General features: G+C 44.8%; 1 protein-coding gene across 2 annotated transcripts in view; it reads right to left on the minus strand.

Annotated features, from left to right (window-relative positions):
• The window catches only part of DTNBP1 (dystrobrevin binding protein 1), a 131,193-nt gene that overhangs the window by 62,340 nt on the left and 54,878 nt on the right, over nt 1-13,975 (minus strand). The gene's annotated exons all lie outside the window — the stretch shown is intronic.

Genomic DNA, 13,975 nt, shown 5'->3' on the forward strand with positions numbered 1-13,975 from the left:
ACTCCCCGCCCCTCTGCCAACAACCAGTTCTCTGTATGTAAGAGTCTGGGGTTTTTTTTGTCTGTTAAGAAAATGTAAATTTTAAAATCATCTGTTTCCAATGTAAACTGCTCTTAGATTATAAGACAAATATACTTTAAAAAGCCCTGCTCTTTGATCATAATGAAAATATACTTAAAAAGCCCAGAGTGGTGTTTCTGGACGTTCCCCTATGCTTTACTGAAATTATCAATAAAATTAGTCTAAAGCAACTATTTTCAGTTTTTTTTTTAAAGATTTCATTTATTTATTTGACAGAGATCACAAGTAGGCAGAGAGGCAGGCAGAGAGAGAAGAGAAAGCAGGCTCCCTGCTGAGCAGAGAGCCGGATGTGGGGCTCAATCCCAGAACCCTGGGATCATGACCTGAGCCGAAGGCAGAGGCTTTAACCCACTGAGCCACCCAGGCATCCCACTATTTTCAGGTTTTCTGCTATTACTTTATTAATGGGTTAAAAAAAATTCAACCAGAATTGAAAGAAAACACTTAGAAAAAATAAAAAGCATTTTAATACCAGCTATGAACCATCTCGTATATATAAGAATCAGTTTATAAAAGTACCTAACAACTCGCTCAATATTAAATAACAGATTTTTAAGATCTTTGGCTACAAGTCATCCAGAATACGAACAGTTATCGCCCCTTTTAAGTGAAAGAGGAAAGCACGTTATCAAAAGACTGAGGTCCGCAACTCATCCTGACACAAAAGGGCCACGCCTGGAGGACCCGCTCTGGTTTGTCATTTTGTCAGTGTCAATTAAGGATCCCGAGATACCAGGTTTCCCGGGGACACGCACAGCAGCAGAAAATAGATGAACAATCGTGAAACGGAACATTTTCGACCAAGAAGTCAAAGGAAGTTGTTTTCAGGTTTTTCCTTCGTAATTTGGGAACGAGATTGTCCCTCTCTTGGTGGTCATAAGAAGTACTGTCGAGGAGGTGAGTTTATTTAGGAAAAGCTTATTATCACACTCAAAATAGGAGACATTTATCTCTTATTTGCACTCTAGGTTTTACTAAGCACGGAGGGCTATTCTGAACTCACCAGTCTGTACTCCACACCACTAATTACGATACCCCTCGTGTTCCAAAATAGTCGACTACAATTACCAGCTGGTGGAGGGACGGGCAATGTGCCCGCTGGAAGGCCAAACTCGTAATACTCTTGTCACAGCCAAGGGAAGGCTCTAAAATCAGACAGGCACTTCTTTCCTCTTTTCTGAAAACACCGACTCCTCGTAACAACGCTCCAGAAACATGGTTTATTTTCAATCCCACCTTGAAAAACAAAATGCAACTGTTTCCCTTCAGCCAACAGCCCCACTTCATTCTTGGAAGATTAATTAGGTACAAGTTAAATGTGCCTAAAACTTAACTTTACCTCCTAAGACCGGGATGAAACCGAGAATACCTAACTGAGAGGCAACAGGGTCATCAGAAAGCATCTTATAAAGACACCTTCGATGTGCTTCCCACGGATGCCCTCCCTGGAGCAAGTCCCCAAGCCCCCTGCTGGGTGCACGAGATGACAGAGCCTTCAGCTCCATATTAATGAGCAATTCTTTTCTGATGAGAAGCTTCTAGAACATTTCGTGAGCAAAATTCCCAAAAGGCACCTTCTGTTTTAAAAAGCCGGGACTCACAGAGTCACAATTTCAGAGACATCTTCCCCACTCCCACCCCCAAATCCCCACAGCTAAAAGCCAGACAACCGACCCAGAGTCTGTTTCACTGCTGGGTGGCTGCCGGGTGGGGGACAGTCGCCTCTTAAGAGAGGGGCACACTTGCTTCTCCACCTTCGGGCTGCCCCGGCCCCTTAATGGGAAGGTGCCCACTGAGAAATGGGGAGCAGCCGAGCGGCTCCCCAGGTGTCCTCTATTAACGGAACCCACACCCTTAGTAAAATCTTCGAGAAACTTCCAGGCAGGGAATCATTCCTGTCCCCACTTCCTAAAAAGGAAGCCTGGCTGAGGTGGCGAAGGGAAGGACAGCTGTGGGGTAAGGGAGAGATCCGCGTCGGGGAACTCTGAGCGGACAGAGTAAGAACTGGGTGAAGCAGGGGCACGGACAGGCTGGGAATCTGCAGGTTCTTTGGGCAGACGGCGCGTCTCTGAGGGGTCACAAGCATCTGGAGGTACAGACGACAGGAGAGGAGCAAGGGCCAGGTGTGTCAAGCAGACGCAACAGTGAGCGCGAAGGCACGCAGGTGCAGGTCAGAGGATGCAGGTTACAGACCGAGGCTAGAGCGAACACTGGAGAGCAGCGGGCTGAACAGAGAGAAAGGTGTGGGAGACGAGGTTAAAAAGGTAGAGGGTTCTGAGTGCCAGGCTAAAAGGATCTGGTTTTATTTTTAGCAGAATCGCAGGAGCAAAGCTGTGTTTTAGAAGAACATTCTAGCTGTGATGGATAGATCCACTGACAAGGGGGAGAATCAAAGCAGGGAGAACTCGGGAAGCTACAGAGGAGTTTGAAGAAGAGCTAATTGCTGCCTGGGAAGAGCAAGAACTGGCGAGGGCGATGGACAGGAGGAGTCGGGTTTGCAAAATGCCGTGGAGAGGACTTGACAGTCCTGGCAACTGATCCCACCGGAATAAGCAGAGGAAAGGGAGGGGGACACTGACTGCTGAGGGTTCTGGTCCGGACCCCCGGAGGGAGGGAGTCCATGAGCAATGAACACTCGGAAAGAGGAAAGCAGTGCGGGAGTCCAGTCTGGAATCTGATGAAATCATCTGGTGATGCAGAAAGACAGGATGCCCACCCCGCGCAGGCGCCCCGAAAATCCAGCTCCTGCAGATTTCTACTGCCTGACTTCCTAGTCTTGGACGGATTCCAACTTGGCTTCCGGACCCCACCCCCGGCGGAGTCAAGGTCACCAACAATCACATGTTGCCCAGTGCAATGATCACTCCTCATGGCTCCTCTGAATCCCTCGGCAGCATTTGGCCCAATCGGCAATCTCCCCGAGAAAGCTTCCTCTAGCGTTTGCTTTCTTGGATTCTTTTGCTAGCCCCTCCACCTCTCTCTGACCGTGACACTGGAGTGCTCGCGGCAAGACTGGCTTGGGGCTCTCTCTCCTTCACTTACATTCTCTCACAAGGCCATTTCAGCCAGCCACGTAGCTCTGAATACCAGCTATAGGCTGATTTCTCGAGCTCCGTCTCCTATCTTGATCTCTTCTCTGAGCTCCGGACTCACACACGCCCGCCTGTTTGAGAGCTGCACTCAAGCAGCGTCAGCTTCTTGAACAGCGTGTGCAAGACGGCCTCTTGTTCCCCAGGCTCCTGCGCGTCAGCGAACGGCATTACCAAGTTCCTCAAGTTTGCTTTATCCGTTCCTTCCTTCTTCACATTCCGTCTGTCAAGAAACCCTGTCACTTCTACCTCAAAACACATCCTGAGCTCATCCATTTCTCCCCATGCTCACTGTTATCAGCCTTATACCCATTTTCTTATACTGAAGGTAACCTTTGTTGTGCTCAATTATTCATTCAACATAAATTTACTGCGTCTTGGACTCTAGGAATAATGCTTGGGTTCGAATGTGCATGTCTCATAACCTTAAGGGCCTCCGGTTGGGGAGACAGAGAAGTAAGATGACAATCGGAAATCTTTCCTACAGGGGAGCGCTCTGGTAATGATAGGCTGAGTCTTCTCTAGGAATAAAGAGGAGGGAGCAGCTCGTGCACCTTGCTTTGTAGCAAAGGCTTTCTGGACAGGACTGAGTTTTGAAGGGTGATGGTTAACACTTACTGAGGACATGGCAGATGTTTTACTCTTAGCCATTATGTCACTCTCTCAGTTAACCAAATGAAAGGCACAGGTTCAGCAGGTGTTTTACGTTCTGGTCACTCTCCAAACTCTATCAGACACAGAAATGATAAGGATCCATGTGGAACAGTTTTCAAGTTCATCTCTGACACCTAATTGGCGATCTCTCCTTATCTAAATTCCTAGGGTGCTTAACTCTCTCTGTGTTAGAAAACCTCACATGCTGCCCTGTGATGTGGTTATTTCCGGACAGACATCATCTCTACAATGACGCTGCCGAGCTCCTGATGTGCAGAAAGCCTGTGTCATCCACCGTGATCATACGCGTGCACAGTCAGACCCAACCAACGCTCAGAAAAATCAAGGAATAACTAAGATCTGCTTCTTCAAGGAAGCCCCTGCTGTAACTATAGAGAATTTTATTTTCTTTTTAAAGATTTTATTTATTCATTTGAGAGAAAGAGAGTAAAAGAGACCATGAGCAGTGGGGAGGCGCAGAGGGGAGAAGCAGAGAGCCTGAGTAGGGAGCCCAAAGCGGGGCTCGATCCCAGGACCCTGGGATCACGACCTGAGCTGAAGCCAGATGCTTAACCGACTGAGCCACCCAGGCGCCCTGAGAATTTTATTCTTCACGAAAAAGTCTGGTCACATAGTATCTCATTTGATAACAACTTGTTTGCCACTTTCATTTCCAAAAATTTGAGTCTCTTATTTTTCATAGTTTAATGGCATTTTCAGAAGATCAAATAAGTAGAAAGAACTGAAATACTCTCTTACATTTTACCGTATTTTAAAATTTTCTCGGTTCAGCAACTGCCTTTACAAATTCAGCCTAACGAACCCTGAAACTAAAACATTCAACAAATAACACCAGACGCAAAATCTAATAATATTTCCAAAGGATGGAAGTGCTATGTAATCATCTTCTCTACAGGGGTTGAGTTACAAGGGCAGAATAAAAAGAACAAAAGCATCATACTAATAAATAAGTCTGTGGAATGTTCCAGAAAGTGTCTTAAATCTGTATATGTATAGAAACGAACTACATCAGACTCGCGGATGCAAACCTAACAGGCTGGAACCACGGGACGACTGTGTCCATAAAGACGCGCATCTCAGGGACGGAGCAAACCCCCAATACTAACGGCTTCCCCGAGGATGAATCCGGGACCGGAAGCTACCACAACGATGCTGTGTGACCAGCCACCACGTTCAAAAAGCCAACTGCAACAGCAACTCTAACGTTTTTCTTCACATTTGAAAATATTCAGGGGATTTTTTTTTTTAAAAGAATGAAAAGGGGTATTCTTTGGTTAGAACAGACTTGAAGGGCTTTGCTATGGCGGATGGACGGAGTCTGTCACCATGACGAACTGTCCAAGGGAAAGATCTCATGCGACCTCTTTCAAAACGGCCCACTGACCACTCACCATCAAATCTGTCGTTCCCCACACCCTACAGTCATGAAAACGCGTATCCTTACAGGCTTGGTGGCTTTGGGGTTGACAGGGCAGAAGGTGGGGGGTGGGGGTGGGGAGGGAGAGCTGGCCTTCTAGCTTGCGGTGAATTTTCTCAAAACCATCTGTGTCTTTGAAATCCCTGTTGCCATTTACTCCTTACACAGATCCTGCCCAGGGGATGTGTTGCAGAACAAAACAATTTTTAACATTACCTGTAAAATGAAACCTTTGAAAAAGCAGCTAGTTAAAAAAAAAAAAAAAAAAAACCCTGCACTAAGGCCGTATTTATAATGCTTTTAACAACAGTTTCATATATTTCTACTTTGACAAAGTACAGCCTAAAAAAAAAAATAATGAAATGATAAGATCCTAGAACATTGGCCTTTAAAAAGGAAAAGAATCTGAACAATATGGTAACAAGGATTTGGAACTTTTAAAAATGCCCTTCCCTCCAAAGAGAATGAAGGTCTAGGAAATCAGCTGGTTGGTGGCAACTAAATTACATACAGATTAAATTCCCTCCAAACTTGCAAGAAGATGACTTCCCTAGGCCTGTTTTCCATGCAAATCCCTCTGAGCTGGAGAGGGACGCCTGTGGTTGAAGGAAGCAGGATACGAAGGCTGAAGGAAGGACTATTCAGCGAGTTCTTACCACAGAACACCTACCCAGTGAAGGAAAAGGGGCTTGCGGATCAAAGCCTACCCAGTTAATAAGAGACAGGACTGGGAACAAAATCTGTGCCCCTCTCGGACTCCAAGCGTGTGCGATCTGTGGCACCCCGAACGGAGTTCAAGGACACACACCCTCTGTAAACGCAAGCTGTGGCCCACCTGAGAGTTCAGCCCCACCAGAAAGTACTTAAAGTAAGCGCCCTAGTCTACTGGATACAAGTCATGTATATAAAACCCAGACGCACCCCCACATTTCGGGGCCACATCCGGGTCCACTCATCTCTGTGAAAGCACATTCCTTTTTAGGAAACCGATGAAACTAAAATTGAAAGCCATCATCACTGATGTGAACCTAAAGTGAAAACCTAGCATGCCCTTGAAGATGTCTCGTGAGTTTCACAAGGCCTATTAAACATGTTTATTCTCACTGATGTACTGAAAAGTGTCCAGTTACTAAGCCATGGTAACTAATTTCTAAATATTGAAAGAAGTGAAAGAATTCTAATACCTTTGCATTATTGATTTTTTTTTAATTCAAAATTTTTAATTGGCCAGCCAGTTTCCTAAAAAAGCCTGCTCTGTCATTCATTACGACCAAGGCAGTGGTCTGCTGTTTCTCAGCATCATACAACCACGTGATTGCCGCCTGAAACCCGACGTCCCCACAGGCGTGGGGAGTATGTGGCCGATGGGGTAGAAGGTAGATTAAAGGAAAAAAGTCATGCATCCCACATTCAGATGTGTCTGTGATCCAGTGGTACCATGATGGAAAAACCCTGCTAGCTCATTTTTATAATTAGCAGTCACGAGAGCTGAAGTGATCAGAGCTCTGAGAGAAGCAAGATGGTCTTCCTACGCCCCAGCATCCCACCCCAGAGTGTGCACAGCTCTGTGGGGCGCGGATATAATATAAAGGGTACGGACAGACTTGGAAGTCCGAGAGACACTGGTCTGGTGTCGCAATGCCACTTCCTGGCTCTGCAGCTGCTGGTGAATTCATCTCCCCGGTCCGATTTTCCTCGCTGGTAACAAGGAGAGCACGCCCCGTCAGACAGGCATTAGGAGAATTCTCTTGAGTTAATTTAGACTACGGTTTTTAAGCACAGTAAATGCTAAATAAATGTTACCGTTACCTAAGTAACCCAATCACCATAACTTAGTGTTTATCTTGAAGATGGTGAGGAGTCTTAATCATAACTGTATTTTAGGGGGGGGAAAAAAAAAAGCAAGGACAGTAACGTAAGTGGTTGGGGGACATGATTTCCGACGGGACGACTAATGAGGGGGCTGTCACCGGAACTGAGGCTGCACACGACTGAGCTAGAAAGGACCCGTGAGGACAGAAAGGCGAGAACAGATTCAAGGATACGGAACTGGCCCGGACTGGGAACGGAGCGGAGCCGGCAGGATGGGGGGAAGGGACAGGGATTATGGCGACTCCCACGTTTGTGGAATGGGTAGATCTGTAGACAGCAGGGCCTTACTGAGACAAGGAAAGGTCAAGTGTGGCTGTGGAGTGTAATTTGGGGCAGGCGTCTGTTGAGATGTCCAAGTAAGGCTGTCCGGATGGCAGCTGATTCTGCGGGCAGAAGACAGACCCGAACCGGAGGCAGTGATTTGATCGTGGTCACCACGTGGGGGGTGGGTGAGCCAAGGAGAGGGCAGGACTGCTGCGGGAGGCTCTGCAGAATGGGAGGAGGCGACGGCCAAGAGAATACCAACATTCAAGCGCCTCTGAAGGAAACCGAAAGGATGCTAGTATTGTAGAAGTCAAGAATGGACAGCTTCAAGAAGTCAGATAAATAGGGATTTACAGGTCAATGGACTTGGTTCCCTAAAAACTTAAGGAAAAAAAAATACAAATTAAACATTCAAAGTACATCATAGATTGTGTCTCTATTATGGTCTTCATGTTATACAATGTTTATTCAATTTTCTTTCTCTACCAATATTTTGACTTTAGTGTGCCAAGCACCTTGTCCATTCATTTGAATGAATGAATCTTCTTAAAAGTTTGCTTATAGGGTAAATATTGTTTGAACTTTCCTTGAGTCGGTCCAATTTTATTTCATAATTTTACGGGATGCTTTGTTTTTAAAACCATATAAAAGCACAGAATACTGGTATCAAGCGATAAATTCTCATCTGAGTTCATCCTCGAGAGTTATGTATTATCAGCTTCTATTTTCTCCTCCTCTAAGAAGTAATGTGCTGCTCACTATGACAGTAAAGCACTTCTCTGCCATCAGTATAACGAGAAGAATTCATCATGAACAAAACATGCCATGGAACTTCCAGAGAGAAAGGAAAGCGTTGCTCACTTTGGGGGAGAATGTCCTTTGAAATCCAGGATCAAACCTCTCCAGTAGCTAACGACTGAATGTCCTCTGAAACACGGATGGTGCCAATTTTCTGAGCCAGAACAAAGACCGGAAATGGCAGAACGCAGGTAGGAAGCGAGACCACAGAGAGACGAGGCCAATATAGCCACGCTAGAGCGCACCGCCCTGGAGGAACGCCTTTGGGATGATTTTTCCGGCCACTGACCATAGGGCAAGCAGGTAGGACAGGCTGCTGAGCAGGTCTCTGCCTGTCCCATCTCTAGAATCCACCAAGAATGTCGGAGGAGCAAAGCAGAGGGTCGCGCCATGTTTTGGCCATGCTCACCTGAAGACTACAGTAACCGGTTGCCTACTTTAGAAAGCAACTCAGAAAAAAGAGCAACAAATTCCAAAACGGTATCAGGCCATGTAAGATGGAAATTACGATCCTGAATTTAACAAGCTGATTCGAGAACACTGACAGTTATTACATGCTCTGTAAATGACTACACAGAAGCTATAACCAATCTATCTTCAGAAAAAGGATAATCTTTTTTTTTTGTAAACCCAGGATAATCATAATTATGTTTGTCCGAATTTCAGTAAACCTTTCTCAAGGTTGCTATATTTTTAAGTCTTGACCACTTTCAAATGTAAATATACATTTTACGTGTTTACTGTCTCTGTCCAAACAAACATCTTGATGAGCATACAGAACCACATTTACACAACTGGAAGAAAAAGTTTGGGAAAAGAGTACTGTAAACCAATCAGAGAAATACTATTTTTAAAGCAGCAAGACGGAACATGCGTTTTTAATGTTGATGGCAAACAGATACTCGTTGTTCAAAATAAAGCTTGAAGAACTTAAATATCAGTCCTGAACTATATTTACTGTCAACCCGAGGATCTAATAACCTGTGAAAATATTCTAGCTACATCTGTTCTTGTGACTATGTATAAAGTCTGAAACTGTCAAGATTTATTCTCTGACACTTCAGAATAGGAATCTGTTGGATTCCCTGCCAACTCATAAGCTTAGATTTCATTTTGAAAGAAGATGTAAGATCTGATTACAAATTCATGAACCCCATAAATTCACAGCCTCCTAGCAAGAGGTCACTGGCTTAGCAGGTGTGATTACTATAGCGTAATAAATACAATAATTTACTATCAGTTAACCACCTGGGAACCACCTAAAACTAGCATCTAATAGGGAAGGAGGAAGTAAAATGTAGAAAAATGGAGAAACAGGTTTGGGCCTTTTTTCATCTTCCATGTGTCCACTTAATATTTTGAACTTAGAGAGTAGTTTCAATAACTGGTTTTAGTGTCCTTGTCTGCTAATGCTAACACCCATACCAGTTCTGAGTTGCTTTTGATTGACTGGTTATCTCCATGTTTGCTGAGTTATGTTTTTTTTTTTAATTTTTTATTTTTTATAAACATATATTTTTATCCCCAGGGGTACAGGTCTCTGAATCGCCACTTCACAGCACTCACCATATTGCTGAGTAATCTTTAATCAGATGCTACACATCGTGATTTATCTTTTGGGTGCTAGATATTCAGGTCCTCCTCCTACAAATATTCTTGAGCTCTGTTTTGGGAGTTAATTTCCTTGGAAACAATCTGGTCCTTTTGATGACTGCTTTCATGATTTGTTAAACAGGTCTGGAGCAGGACTCGTCTCGGGGCTAATTATACCCCCTACTGAGAGAACACTTTCCTGACTGCTCTTCCCAGCGTCCCATGAATTACAACATTTTCCAGGAGGGCTGTTGAGAACAAGCACAGCGTAAGCAACAGCAACTGTTAGCTTTGCCTTCCCCCCCTCCTGCCTCTGGGAGTCTCCTCACGTGCATTAGGAACACGCTGCTGGATACTGAAGGGGAACCCTTGGCGGATTTCCGGGATCCTCTCTGTGCGGCCCTCTCCTCTCTAGCACCGTGTCCTATAAACCCTGGCTGCCTCGGACTCCCGGACTCCCAGCTCTGTTTCTTCGACTCAGAATGTGCCAGGCTCTTCCTGGGCCCCCCGCCCTGCTCTGTAGCCTGGAAATTCTCTCGAGGCAGAATGAAGGGGCAAGAGGAGGTCTCACTGCACCTGTTTCCTGTCCATCAAGGATCACTTCTCTTCTCTGCCTCATGTCCAGGGTCATAAGAAGCATTGTTTTGTCTGCTTTGGGGCTGTATCAGGTGGGAAAGTAAATCTGGTCCCTAATACTCCATCCTGGGTAGATACGTCCACGCCCTTTTTGTCAGAGCACTGCCTGAGGAACGTCCTCCTGATCCACTTTCCATTCCGAACCAGACTCTGCTGCAAAACCTCAGAAACTGGTTGTCCACCTTCTGCCCAACTCCTCCGGATGAGGTACTCAGGACCTTCTCCTCTGGTTCCAGAACCATCTTCACCCTGTAGAATGCCACTGGTTTCCTCTGTTCTATTTTCAGCAAAGCCAGGCCTGTGTGCTACACTCCTGCCAAGCCTCCCGCCACCACCATCTCCAACTTTCAGGTATGGGAAGTACAGCTCAGACCTGAGGCCCACTCCTTTTCTAGGTTAGTTTGGATGGTCATTTCTGGAAGTTCAGGAGCTTGGCAGATTATTCTCTGGAACATGAACTGGTCAACTTCTACTAAAGGTATGTCGTACCATCTCAAATAAATCTCTTACACTCAGCTTCGAAGATTTCTGAAACTTCGTCTGCAGTCTACGTGTTACCAAAGAACAAAGAGAAAGCACAGTTTCTTAGCATTACCTGTCACACAGAAAGTAAAAGGAGTAACTTTCTCAAGATATGCGTGATCACTAGACCTCAACAGAAGCAGTGACCCTCCCCCACCCGACCCAACAAGAGTTTCTCAGAGATAAACCCAGTTCCAAAGTATGAACCAGTGAAAAAAATGTTTTGTATGCCGCTGAGCAGATTTCAAGGCCAACAGAGGACTGTGAAAATTATGAGTCATTTATAATTAAGTGGAATCACTAAAATCACTGTCTTCTTCAAGATGCAGCTATTTTCAGAGAAATTCTGACAGTATGCTGCACGCTGAAGAAAACAAAGGATCCCGAAATTTGGAAATAAGAAATATTTTAATAAAGTTACACACTTACGTATGGTTTTAAGGATAATTACTGTGAAAGGATCTTAGTAAGCATGCTAAGGAACATAACGGTGGGAAGATGAAAAATTCAGAAGGCTGGGATTCTCCAGTTCTCCATTCTCTCACAGGGCTCATGATTCAGTTTTTGTTTTTGTGGTTTTTTTTTTTAAGATTTTATCTATTTATTTGACAGAGAGAGATAGAGCAAGCAGGGGGAGCAGCAGGCAGAGGCAGAGGGAGCAGGCTCCCCACTGAGCAGGGAGCCCGATGCGGGGCTCGATCCCAGGACGCTGGGATCATGACCTGAACCATGGCAGATGCTTCACCAACTGGTGGTGGTTCACCAAGCACCCAGGTGCCCCATGACTCAGGCTTTTTGTCCCTCTTCTTCCTTTTGCGTGGAACTGTGTCATGCTAGATCCGTACATGGCCGCCCTCCCATTCAGGTCCTGGCTCTCGTGGACTTTCTCAGAAGGCCCTTCCCCGCTCACCCTGATGATAGCAGCTTTCTGCACCACCTTACCACGAGAACATTATCCTGTTTTATTTTCTTCAAATCCTACATAATCACCAGAACTTATACTTTATTACAGGGGCACATGCGTGGCAAAGTCAGCTAAACATCCGACTCTTGGTTTGGCTCAGGTCCTGCTAGCAGGGTCATGAGGTCGGGCTCTATGCCCAGTGTGAATTCTGCTTGAAATCCTCTCTCTCCCTCTGCCCCCTACTCGTTCTCTCTAAAATAAGTGAATAAATCTTTAAAAAGAAAGAAAAGAAATTATACTTTGTTACACATCTGTAACCCCCTACCCCACCGAATACCATGACTATTTCCAAATCTCAGGTCCATTCTTCTGTTAGCGACAGACAAACATGTGACTGGTTTGAAGTTCTTTATTTTGGTTCATGTACAAAATACTGACTCTTGTCAACTATCCTCAAATTAAAAAAGAAAACAAAAACAAAATATTAACTCTTCTTATCTGATGAAAAGTATTTATTTCCTATTGCCAGGAATCCATGAGTTGGTCATGTACGGCAAATGCATCTTCTGAATTATCTGACATCTCAGCCATAAATTCAAGAGTGCATCAAGTGGGGCTCAGTTCGTGAAGCCTCTGCCTTCAGCTCAGGTCGTGATCTCAGGGTCCTGGGATCCAGTCCTAAGCTGGGCTCCCTGCTCAATAGGGTGTCTGCCTCTCCAGCTCTCTCTTCCCCTACTTCCTGCTTCTTTTCTCTCAAATAAATAAATAAATAAATAAATCTCAAGGGGGGGGGCCATCCAGGCGCCCCAGCATGCAGAAGTTTTAACATACACACACACACACACACCCTAGCCAATCTTTTGTTACCAATCTTTTGTTATCTTCTTTAGAGCAAGAAAAGTCATCAGTTCAGATTGTAGGGCATCTTGTTAAAAAGGTAGGAGGTTTATTTTTAAGAAAGTCTTCCCTGTGCAATCAAATAATTTGGGGAACCAGTATTTGAAAATTTTTCAGATGGTGCTATACAGAGAATACCAAGTCATGGCATTTTAACATGTATTACACACAGACTGGTTTGGGAACAAGCAAGCTGTGAGGGTCAAACAAATTTCTTTACTACAGGAATTCCCAGCACTCTGAAGGCACTGACATGTCCTACAAAACTCCACGAGGCAAATATAGGAGGAGTGCTTTTGGAACTTATGTGATCATAGAAGGTTTTGTCAGTGGCAATGCTTCTCAGTCTAGAGTATTTTTTTTTTTAAAGATTTTATTTATTTATTTATTTATTTATTTATCAGAGGGAGAGAGAAAGAGCACGCGCCGGCAGAGGCAGAGAGAGAAGAAGGCTCTCCGCTGAGCAAGGAGCCAAAAGCGGAACTCGATCCAAGACCCTGGGATCATGACCCGAGCCAAAGGCAGCAGCTTAACAGACTGAGCCACCCAGGCGTCCTTCTAGAGTGTTTTTAAATTCAGTTTCTGTATTTATCAAAAGGACACACGTACATTCCTTAAGTCAACTAGTACGCACACACTTTATCCATGAGGATCAGAGTTCCCTGCCCCAGCTCTCTCCACCTTCCTGCCCTGCTTTTCACAAGAAACTACATTCCATTCTTTTGGCTATTTCTGGTATTTACTTCCATTTTTTCTAAACAGTATGCCAACAGCGATATTCATTTTTTTCTATTTTATTTTATTTTATTTTTTTAAAGATTTTATTTATTTATTTAACAGAGAGAGATCACAAGTAGGCAGAGAGGCAGGCAGAGAGAGAGAGAGAGAGGAGGAAGCAGGCTCCCTGCTGAGCAGAGAGCCCGATGTGGGACTTGATCCCAGGACCTTGAGATCATGACCTGAGCCGAAGGCAGCGGCTTAACCCACTGAGCCACCCAGGTGCCCATTTTTTTCTATTTTAAATACCACATATTGATCTCCTGCTGTGGAAGCCCGAGGTGAGCTTTCTTCAATCCCTCCCTCATGGTCTACAAGCTTCTCCAACTTCCCAGTAAGTTATATCAGAATTGCAGCCCAACTCCACATTAGCTATTACAGAGTCCTATACATACTGTCTGTAACAGAGTAATACGGTGTTTTCTTTCTCTTCTGGTGAAACTGTGTTCT

Source organism: Mustela nivalis, assembly GCF_964662115.1.
Source record: "Mustela nivalis genome assembly, chromosome: 5".
NCBI lineage: Eukaryota > Metazoa > Chordata > Mammalia > Carnivora > Mustelidae > Mustela > Mustela nivalis.